At 45.2% G+C, this 11,307-nt stretch overlaps 1 long non-coding RNA gene across 1 annotated transcript in view; it reads right to left on the reverse strand.

Moving 5' to 3' along the window:
• LOC135209682 (uncharacterized) overlaps window positions 1-11,307 on the reverse strand; it is a 73,875-nt gene that overhangs the window by 53,661 nt on the left and 8,907 nt on the right. Inside the window, exon 2 of the long non-coding RNA XR_010313399.1 lies at window positions 4,592-4,625. This is a non-coding gene — a long non-coding RNA (uncharacterized LOC135209682). The remainder of the gene's footprint in view (window positions 1-4,591; window positions 4,626-11,307) is intronic.

Raw genomic sequence — 11,307 nt, forward strand, 5'->3', positions numbered from 1 at the left:
CCGAGTGTCAGCTTGGCGTCCAGCCGAGCGTCACGCTTGGCGTCCAGCCGAGCGCCACGTTTGACGTCCAGATGAGCGTCACGCTCGACGCTCAGCCGAGCGTCCCGCTTGACGTCCAGGTGAGCGTCACGCTCGGCGTCCCTCCGAGCGCCACGCCCGGCGTCCAGGTGAGCGTCACGCTCGACGTCTGTCCGAGCGTACCGCTTGTCTAAACAGGCGTCCCTGTGAACACTCCGCTCCTTCCAAGCCGAACTAGGAGCGTCGAGCTTCTCAGACTGTATACGGCCTCGTTGCGTAATCATAGGATCGTCCGTTCTTGTATAAAGCGAGCCTCGAGAGTCTGGGCGAATCCTCGTAGGAAGTTTTTCATGCCCTTTCTCCAACTGCAGGTGAGACGTACGAAATCTAGAATGAGTACTCACAGGCGAAAGAGACGATCGGTCCACCCGTGCGGGAGACCTCTTAGATCTTTTAATCGGTAATCTATCATCTTTTCTTCTCGGACGAATTTCTGATTCTCTCTCAGCCAGCAACGAAGCAAGTTGTTGTTGCATCGACCTGATAACACTCTTTGTAGTAGAAGATTCTTTTTCAGGAGAAAAACTGATCTATGAGAAGGCAAGGGGCGAGGGGAAGCCCTATCCCTTCTCACAGGACCCGTTCTTCTATTCTTAGAACGAATAGGCCGCTCCAAGGCGTCCTCGTCAGATGACATCATAATTCTCCTTTGAGGAGTCCATGCAGCAAAACTCTCCGGTGAAGACCGCAAACCAACAGGCGAAAAAGGACGTGAAGCGTCTTCTTCACTGCGATCGAAGACTCTGGCCGCTTGTGCGACACCTTGAGTTTTCGATCTTTTTTGCAGTGGAGAGTAATCCAAGTCTCGAGGCGAAGCCCGTAACGAAGAAGCAGCGCAAAGAGACTCTGCGCCCTCCTCTGAGAGACTACTGACGATAGCCGCCTGTGCGACATTTAACGTCATAGCTCTTTTCAGAGGACGTGAGCGTCTTTCTCATGCTCCAACTCCTGTTAGGGAGGACGCCTCCGAGGACGAAAAGCACTCGCGGAGGATACGCGCACTCGCACACTCTTTGGCAGCCTGGGGATCGTCTACAGGTTCTGCCGAAGGGACGCCAGATCGGTGGGGGTTCCCCGTAACCTCCTGCGGCTTTCGACATGTCCGTCTTCCTGGGCTTGGAAGTTCGACAGAGGTCCAGGCCTAGAGGCATTTATAGGGCCGATCTGACGCCCCCTCCACAACACTGGGGGCACTTTCACTGCACTTTTGTTCATAATAATGCTTTTACCCTCCAAAGCGAGCACTTTAGATTCTAGGTTTCGTATTGATTCCAGAATCGTAGAAAGGGCATTGTCTTCCACTGATTTTTCAGGGCCCGAAGGCACCACATTTTCAGGGCCCGAAGGCACAACAGATTTAGGTGTACCAACTACTGAATGTATAGTAGGAGAAACCTTTACTACCCTTATTCTTACTGACTGATACACTCCTGGAGGAAGATCTCGTATCCTATCACGCTCCAATTTCCGCACATAGGATTCATAAGCCTTCCAACCCGAATCAGACAGACATTCACACTCCTTACAACGGTCATTTATAACACACGTATGTTCTCTACAATTATTACATATTGTGTGTGGGTCTACCGAACCTTTCGGTAGCCTCACCTTACAACCTTCCATACAACACACTCTGGTGCTAGATAAACTAGTCCCAGACATCTTAGTTAAAGGAAAAAACCAAACCAAATTCAAATCCAATCCACTATCAGCGTAAGCCTAGTCACAATCCACGTTCGATAACCAAAAACAAACAGGATACTCAAGTAACAGAGAAGTTTCGAAAATCCTAGACGGAGGTGTTGAAACAGTTGTTATCAACACCGGCGACAGAAAAAATCTGAATAGAAAATGGGAATGGTTCCTGACACCCGCCTCCCAGCGGCGGGAATGGGTACTAACCACCTGGCCGACCACTGCGTGAGCCGGGAGTTTGAAATTCTGTCGGACTTCGGAGAAATACAGCTATATATATATCTGCTGGGTAAGTTTCATGAACAAAATGAGGAGTACCTGTACAGTATATGGTTCATACAAAAATCGGGGGTCGACTGTACACTAATGGAAAATATACACTTATCAAAACTTATTCGTTCCAATGGGGATGCGACTATTTGCCTTTCATATACTATATGGAGTATTACCACTTAGGGAGTATCCCCAAGGCAAAGATTAAAAAGTTCAAACATGAAAAGCCAACCATCCAACGTAAGAGAGACCTGAGGGGTAAAACCATGCTCCTAAGTTCCCAGGAAGGAAGGGAATTTGTATATGAACAAAAATGGTGGGAGAACCAAGATTACCCCCACTGAAGTTGTCAAGCCGACAGGCACTTTTCATGGCTAATCATTAGTGATGGGTTAAGGAAAGAGCACTAAATTGGCCTCCTCCCCTTGACAAAAAGAGGGCAGTGAATGATAAAGTAGAAAATACACTTGTACTGTACATACTTTCTTTAAACTATACTTTAGTTCCAGCTTATACCCTGGCCTGGGTGTGCTCTGGATGCAGACAAGGGGTAACCAATCATTTCTATCACTTCTAGCAAGAATGAGCCAAGACTACATGCATGGATGTGATGCTGGAGCCCAGATTTTTTCCCATAAGAAAAATTTATGATGCTCTAGAGAACTGCAATGTCAATGTTGCATGACTTAGGGTAAACATCCGCAGACGATCCATCGTCATTGCACTGGCCAGACCTTATTCACTCAATATTTAATTGGTGAAACAAGAATACAATTACAACTTTAAGCATACCATTCAAAAGATTGAAGTTATGTCAACATAATGCGAAATATGAAAGCCCCATATGAACTAAAATAAGCATGGGAGCTCTTCGTAAAATATGTTTTCAAGGCAGTTTTGAAATCCAATATGGCGGCAATCACGTGGCTGGCCGTTCTAACTACAGAATCCTCCATCTTTCCCAGCACTCATTTGAACAATGTTAGCGTAAATATGTAACATTTATTGATCTTACTCAAGATTGCACTTGTAATCAACACAATAAAACATTTTGTTGCCTATATTATTGAAAGTATGAAACTTTTTATTCCTGGGGTCATGGTTTGAACTGAATTCATTTTTACCTTGTAAGCAGTGGTTTTATCCTTACTGCCATCACAACTGAAACTCCAGTGCTTATTTGATTGTACTTATTCACATTTTGGTCTTAATTCACTCCAAATTGCACTTGAACCAAGTTGCTGTTCCTGGTTCCTAAGCACTCATTCCAGAAACAGTTACGAGCAGCAGACTACTACACTGTTTATGAGGTGCAAAGCTTTATTCCCTTAATTGTTTACTTTACTTATTATTTAGTTTAACTTTACTTTGTTACTTCAAAATGTTTATTTAATTCATGTCTATTATCCCTTTTTTTGCAACCAAATTAACTCCGAAAAATTACAGATATTTGTGACGCACGAGCAGACGACTGCAAAAGACTCATCGTTGCCAATCTAGTGGAGCTTCACACACATGGCAATGCACCTCCAAAATGTTTTCATGAATTCTAGTTATAGTAATGCAGTAATGATAAAATTGCTGTAATAAGTATATATACTACAAATAGATACACTAATTTCACTTATTTCCCCAATTTTGTGTAAGTCTTATACCCAGTTTGGAGGGTAAACACATACCAATTGACAACACAAATAATTGAAGAGCGCAAAACGCCACAAAGAATGCCGTAGTTGCCTTAGATTAGTACTGGTTAGATGTCTGGTTTACGATTGTGATGAAAGTGCCCTAGCGTCTATGGATCCAAGTGGTGTGCGGATTTAGCACAGAAAATGGGAAGTTTGTTGACACTAGCGACTCCGCAAACATCGAGATGGCGTTAATCTTTTAAAATTTTTTAATTTTAAGTAAAAATTTTGAAAGCTTTTTGGGGTAGTGTGCACTGCGTTGGCCACACTTTTCATTACCCTCTGTTTAAATCTTAAAACATAGCCTTAATTTCTAACTTTGGAGAAAATACTTACTTTGAAAGGAGAGTAGAGGTCTGGAGCTCCTGTTACCACCACCAACAACTCACGACTGATTACCATCTCCGTGTCAGGGCGTGTTAAAAGTACTTTTTCGGAGGGTGGCCAAAACCGCGGTAGTCTGAGATGGCCAGTCCACTCTATTGTTTACCCTAGTCATAGGTCATTGTGAAGATAGTACCTGATTTAGTGGTTATCTAAGGGTATAATTTTATAAAGCACAAGTGAGTGAAACATACATCAGTGGTGGTGCAACATGCTACAGTTACATTAAAGAAGCCATAATACTTTAACATGTACCACCGCCAGGTTTCCACATGCAGAACCACCAACCAAGAGGCACAAAACATTTAAAATATTAAATTAAATTCTTAAATAACTGAAAAGTCATTTTCATGCCTCTAGGGACCACCACTACTGACAAATACAATATAAAACATCACTTTAATGATCTAATTGCAGTTAATTTGAGTGTCTCAATGTCAGTGTTAGTCTAAATATAAAAGTAGATACTGCACCTGTACAACCACCTTTTTGCCGGTCAAACACCACCTGTAAAAGAAAAATTTTATTAACTTAAAAATTAATCATTCCAACATGCAAAACTAATTATAAACAACCCGACTCATACTCTGTTAATTTACTTGTTGCTTATGCTTTTGAAACGACCCTTAACTATCCCTCTATAATTCTACACAACTAGGGTAAACAACTGCAGACGATCCATCGTCATCTTGCTGGCCAGGCCTTATGCACTATATTTAATTGGTGATACAAGAATACAATTACAACTTTAAGCATACCATTCAAAAGATTGAAGTTGCGTCAACAATGTGATATACGAAAGCCCCATACGAACTAAAATAAGCATGTGAGCTCTTCGTAAATCTGTTTTCTAGGCAGTTTTGAAATCCAATATGGTTGCAATTGTTTGGCTGGCCGGTCTAACCACGGGCAATCCACCAACGTTCCCAGCACTCATTTGAACAATGTTAGCGTATATATGTAACTTTTATTGATCTTACTCAAGATTGCAGTTGTAATCAGCAAACTAAAATGAAATTGTTAAGATACAATAAAGTTTTACACATACTTACCAGGCAGATATATACTTAGCTAATGTCTCCGATGTCCGACAGAATTCAAAACTCGCGGCACACGCTACAGGTAGGTCAGGTGATCACCCCTACCGCCGCTGGGTGGCGGTAATAGGAATCATTCCCGTTTTCTGACAGATTTTCTCTTCCCCCTATCTCCTGAGGGGAGGCTGGGTGGGCCATTAAACATATATATCTGCCAGGTAAGTATGTGTAAAACTTTATTATATCTTAATTTCATTTTTACACATGCAACTTACCTGGCAGATATATACTTAGCTGATTGGCACCCTTGGAGGAGGGTAAGAGATAGTTACTCAATATAAATAGCAATTCAAAAAACAGGGAAAACAAAATTTGTTGTAGGTACTATAAAAAAAACTTAAATACCTTGATTCCTACCTTATTGGGCAGAAGACTTCATGAATACTGTCTATGAGTCTGCTTGCCTCAAGAGTTCCAGTGAGGATGAGACCTGTCACTGAGAACTCTTCTGGATCTTGTCAATGGGGGCTAGCCCGCTTACTCGACAGAGCCTTATTCGGAATCGTACCAATGGGGCCTATCCCACCTTACATGGTAGAGCCTTCACCTTTGTCATATCAACGGGGGACTAACCCTCTTTTAAGACAAGAGCCTAGGTCCAAACCATTACAAGGAGCATGAAACAACCAATCTCGACCACCTGACTACACTACTTTGTTATAAACTACGATTTGAAAGTGGTACTTTTCCCTGACCACTTTCAATCGACCATAAAAAACAACACCACAAGATTAAAATTCCTAATCTATCTAAACTAAGTAAGATTGGTTTCAGCCCCCTGTCCCAGCACCGAATCCGCAGATACGTAAGGTCCGAGAGAGAAGCACTTATCATAAGTCACACGTACATCTCTCAAATAGTTAGATGCAAACACAGAATTGCATCACCAATATGTGGATCCAATTAAGTCCTGCAAAGACATATTCTTGTGAAAAGCTAAGGAGGTGGCCACGGCTCTGACCTCATGTGCTTTAACTCTCATCTGTCCGAGATGTTCCTCCTCACAGGAAGTATGTGCTTCTGTAATATCTCTGATAAAGAATGCCTGTGCATTCTTCGACATCGTTCTTCTTGGATCCCTTACTGAGCACCAAAGGCTCTCCGAGTTTCCTCCCTTTCGCTTTTTCCTCTCTAGATAGAACTTGAAGCTCCTTACCGGACACAAAGTTCTCTCTATCTCTCTCCTACTAGGGAAGTCAATCCTCTTAACTTCAAACGTCCTGGCCAAGGCTTAGGAGGATTCTCATTTTTGGCTAAAAATAGGGGGTTATATGAACACACTGCAGAATCCTTCCTGAAGCCCACTGTTCCTTCTAAGGCCTGGAGTTCACTTATTCTTTTAGCTGATGCTAATGCAAAAAGGGAAAATAGATTTTCTAGTCAAATCCCTAAACGATGAGTTATTGGGAGGTTCAAATTTATGACATAAGAAATCTTAACACCACATCCAGGTTCCAGCTGGGTGGTCTAGCTGTTTTGGACTTCGAAGTTTCGAATGATTTAATCAAATCATGTAGGTCCTTGTCCTCCGTGATGTTTAGTCCTGTATGTCTAAACACCAAGGAAAGCATACTTTTATACCCTTTTATGGTCGAGACTGCAAGATTACATTTCCGTCTCAAATACAACAGGAAATCTGCTATTTCCGTCACAGAGGTACTGAAAGAGGATACATTCTAATTCCTGGCCCACCTTCGGAACACTTCCCACTTCGACTGGTACACGCGTATAGTTGAAGGTCTTCTGGCTCTTGCAATTGCCTTTGCAGCCGCGCGTGAAAACCTCTTCGCTCTGACGAGTCCTTCGACAGTCTGAAGGCAGTCAGACCGAGCGCGGGGAGGTTTTTGTGGTATCTGTCGAAGTGGGGCTGTCTGAGAAGATCGTTCCGTAAAGGCAGGTACCTTGGAAAATCTATCATCCATTCCAGTACCTCTGTGAACCACTCTTGAGCTGGCCAGAATGGGGCGATTAGGGTCAGCTTCGCTCCTTTCGTCAAAACAAACTTTCTTATGACGTCTCCTATGATCTTGAAAGGAGGAAAAGCGTATCCGTCTATTCTTCCCAATTTAATTTAGGAGGAGACCGTCTATTGCTACTGTCCTTGGATCCGAAATCGGAGAGCAGTAGTTCTCCAGCCTGGCATTCCAATGTGTTGCAAACAGATCTATGTTTGACCCTCCCCAGAGGCTCCAAATCTGGTTGCAGACCTCTGAGTGCAGAGTCCACTCCGTGGAAATGACTTGGTCTTTCCTGCTCAGCAAGTCTGCTCTTACGTTTTTCTCGCCTTGAATAAACCTCGTTAAGAGCGTAATGTTCCGCTCCTTTGACCATAGAAGAAGCTCCTTCGCCTTCTTGTACAGTGAGGAGTGAGTCCCCTCCTGTTTTCTTATGTAGGCTAGAGCAGTCGTGTTGTCTGAGTTTACTTGCAACACTGAGTTTGAGACTTGGGATTCCCACTGCCTGAGAGCTAGATGCACTGCCACTAACTCTTTCTCGTTGATGTGCCAGGACACATGTTCCCCACTCCAGGTGCCTGACACTTCTCTCGGGCCCAACGTCGCCCCCCATCCCATTTCCGAAGCGTCTGTAAACAACACTAGGGAGGGGTTCGGTAACTGCAGCGATAGTCCCTCGTTTAGTCTGCCTGGTTCTAACCACCAGCTGAGGTTTTCCTTTATTTCTCTGGAGAGAGGAAAAGAGTCCCACAGATCCTGATTCCTCTGGTCCCAATTCTCCTTCAAGAAGAATTGAAGGGGTCTTATGTGAAGCCTCCCTAGAGAAACGAACTGTTCCAGCGAGGAGAGGGTCCCCAGAAGACTCATCCATTCCCTCGCGGAACACTGTTTTCTCTAGGAAGGTCTTCACTTTCAGAATACATCGCTCCTGTCTTTCTATGGACGGAAACACTTGAAAACCCCTAGAATCCATCAGAATCCCCAGATAGACAATGCTTTGCTGGGGATCCATCTGGGATTTCCCGAGGTTCACTAACAGTCCCAGGGACTGAGTCAGGTCCAACGTCGATCTTAGGTCCTCCAGACACTGATTCCTGGATTGAGAGCGAATCAGCCAATCGTCGAGATACAGAGAGATTCTTATTCCTTTCAAATGTAGCCAATGGGCTACGTTTTTCATCAATCCCGTGAAAACTTGGTGCGCTGTGGCAAGACTGAAACAAAGGGCGCGAAACTGAAATATTTGGCCCTGTACCATAAATCTTAGGTACTTTCTGGACAAGGGATGAATGGGTACATGAAAGTAGGCATCTTGTAGATCCAATGACACCATCCAATCCCCTTGTCTTAGCGCTGAGAGAACTGATGAAGTAGTCTCCATTGTGAACGTTGTTTTGATCACAAAGTGATTCAGGGCACTTACGTCCAGCACTGGTCTCCACTCCCCCGAGACTATTGGTACAGGGAAGAGGCGATTGTAAAAGCCTGGAGATTGAAGGTCTAATACCTTTTCTATCGCCTTCTTTTTTAACATCTGTTGCACTAGATGTATGAGGGCTTGGTTCTTTAAAGGATCTCTGTATTTCGCCGCCAACTCCCTTGGAGTGGTGGTTAAGGGAGGTTTTTCCCTGAAGGGGATCAGATATCCTCTCTCGAGGATAGAGAGGGACCAGTTGTCCGCCCCTCTCTGAGCCCAGACCTTCGCAAACCTCAAAAGTCTGGCTCCTACTGGAGTCTGGAGGACTCCTGTCTCACTGCAGCTTAGAGAATGGTCTTCGAGAAGATCGTCCTCTCTTAAACGGTCTTCTACTCTTAAGTGCGGGTCTCGAGGTTGCTCTTCCTCGAAAGGGCTGTTGGAAGGACACCTTATTCGTACCTCCCTCTCTTTTAGCCATCGGCACAGCAGGTTTAAGCCTCTTGGCGGACTGGGCAAGAAGATCTTGCGTAGCCTTCTCCGAAAGCAATCTAGATATGTCCTTCACTGTCTCCTGAGGAAACAGGTATCCCGAGAGTGGGGCAAAAAGCAAAGAGGCTCTCTGTAAGGGAGAAACTGACTTGGAGAGAAACGAGCTGTATACTGATCTCTTTTTGAGCACTCCTGCTCCAAAGAGAGAGGCCACTTCTGTGGATCCATCCATGACTGCCTTGTCCAGGCACGAAAGGACACTGGATAACACCTCCATAGTCACAAACTCCGGATTCTGCACTCTTTTTGCTAGAGCTCCTAAAGCCCAATCCATGAAGTTGAAGACTTCTAATGTGCGAAATAGACCCTTGAGTAAATGGTCCATCTCGCACATTCCCCAAGACGCTTTAGCTGACAGTAGAGAGCGTCTTCTAGATGAGTCCACCAATACTGAAAAATCCGCGTTTGCAGAAGCCGGAAGGCGGCCTAGCCCCATGGGCTCCTTCGTGTCGTACCAGACACCCGGCTTACCTGCTAATCTAGACGTAGGGCACAAAAACACCGTCTTACCTGTCTCCTTCTTAACCAGGAGCCAGTTCTCTAGATTCTTAATAGCCTTTCTCAAAGAGAGAGTAGGCCGCATCTTGACAAAAGAGGGGGACTTTGCCAACTTAGTACTTGACAGAAGAGAGCCTGGAGAAGGAGGATCAGCCGAACACAGTGAGTCCCCAAACTCTTGAAGTAGCAGTGACGAAAGTCTCTTATAATCAGAGATTCCTACTTCTTTCGTTTCTTCCTCCTCCGAGACTTCCTCCAAGGTTACGTTCGGAGAGGGAGACTTCTTAGGAGAAGAAGTCCTGGAAGGCATGCGACTCTTATCCTTCAAGAGTTCGCCAGATGAAGCCGTAAGTTCAATACCCGGGATGTGCTTCCTCGGGAAAGAAGAATTCTCCGCTTCCTGCCGCCCCACAGGTTCTTGATACCTGATAGGAGATGATCTAGAGCCTACCTTTCCAGGCTCTTGGCGCCTATCCGGTGACACACTTGTTTCTACTCTCGAGCGCCTACTATGAGTAGGGCACGAATCCATAGTCAGGATCCTTTCAGGCTCTTGGCGCCTGTGAGGAGAGGCGCTTGCGCCTACTCTTCTGTGACTCCCAGGAGTAGGGTGCGAGTCTGAAAAGAGGCTCCTTTCAGGCTCTTGAAGCCTACGAGGAGAGGAGTTAGAGCCTACTCCTTAGCCTCTTCCAGGAGTAGGGCGCGAATCCCTGGCAAGGCTCTTCTTAGGCTCTTGTTGCCTTTACGGAGAGGCGCTTGCGACTAATCTTGCTCGTCTTACAGGAGTAGGGCGCGAATCCGAGATTAGGCTCCTTTCAGGCTCTTGACGCATGCTAGGAGATTGGTAAGTGTCAACTCTAGAGACTCTTCCAGGAGTAGGGCGCGAATCCATGTTTAGGCTCTTTCCAAAGTCTTGGAACCTGCTAGGAGAGGCGCTTGACTCCCTTGAGGAAAGCCTATCGCGAGCTACCGGTCTAGAGGAATGTAAAGGACTTCTATTATCCAGGCGTCCTACCGAAAGTTGTCGCCTTCTAGACGAGCCATCAAAATCTTTCGAAGGAGAGCCCTTCTCACTTCTATCCCTATGGGCAGAGCGTACCCTCTCTCGTTCGTTCCTTCTACTTGAAGAGGAGATCCTACTCCTAGGAGATCGCTCGACTGATACTAATAGATCACTACTTTCTCGCGTGGAGAATTTCTCCTTACTCCTACAAGGAGAGGATCTAGAGCCTACTTCTTGGCGCCTTGCGCTATGACACTTCCTAGCCTCCGAGCTTCTGCGCGGGGAATACAATCTTCCCTGTCTAGACGAAGCATAAAACGAGTCGTCTACTCTCGGGGGAGAAGAGGTTCTTACTGGTGAAAAGTGTCTATTAGACTCCTCCTTCCTACTAGGAGAAGGTCTCCTAAAAGAGCTCTTTACTGGAAGAGAGGAGTCCTTCCTGCGAGAAGGCTCCTTGCACCTACTAGTCGAAAGAGAGCCTACTAATGATGAGAGATTCGCTTGAAGGTCCAACAGGAATCTCTTAGTAGATGAACGAATCCATTCTGGTGAAGATTCAGGAGACTTCATAACTTTCTTAGATGCAGAAGAATACTCCGGAAATGGCTCCAGGCTGGAGTCAAGAGCGCCTTCTCCTGACGGTTTCCAGGCTCTCTTGAGAGGGCGCGAT

Source organism: Macrobrachium nipponense, chromosome 38, assembly GCF_015104395.2.
Source record: "Macrobrachium nipponense isolate FS-2020 chromosome 38, ASM1510439v2, whole genome shotgun sequence".
NCBI classification, from domain to species: domain Eukaryota; kingdom Metazoa; phylum Arthropoda; class Malacostraca; order Decapoda; family Palaemonidae; genus Macrobrachium; species Macrobrachium nipponense.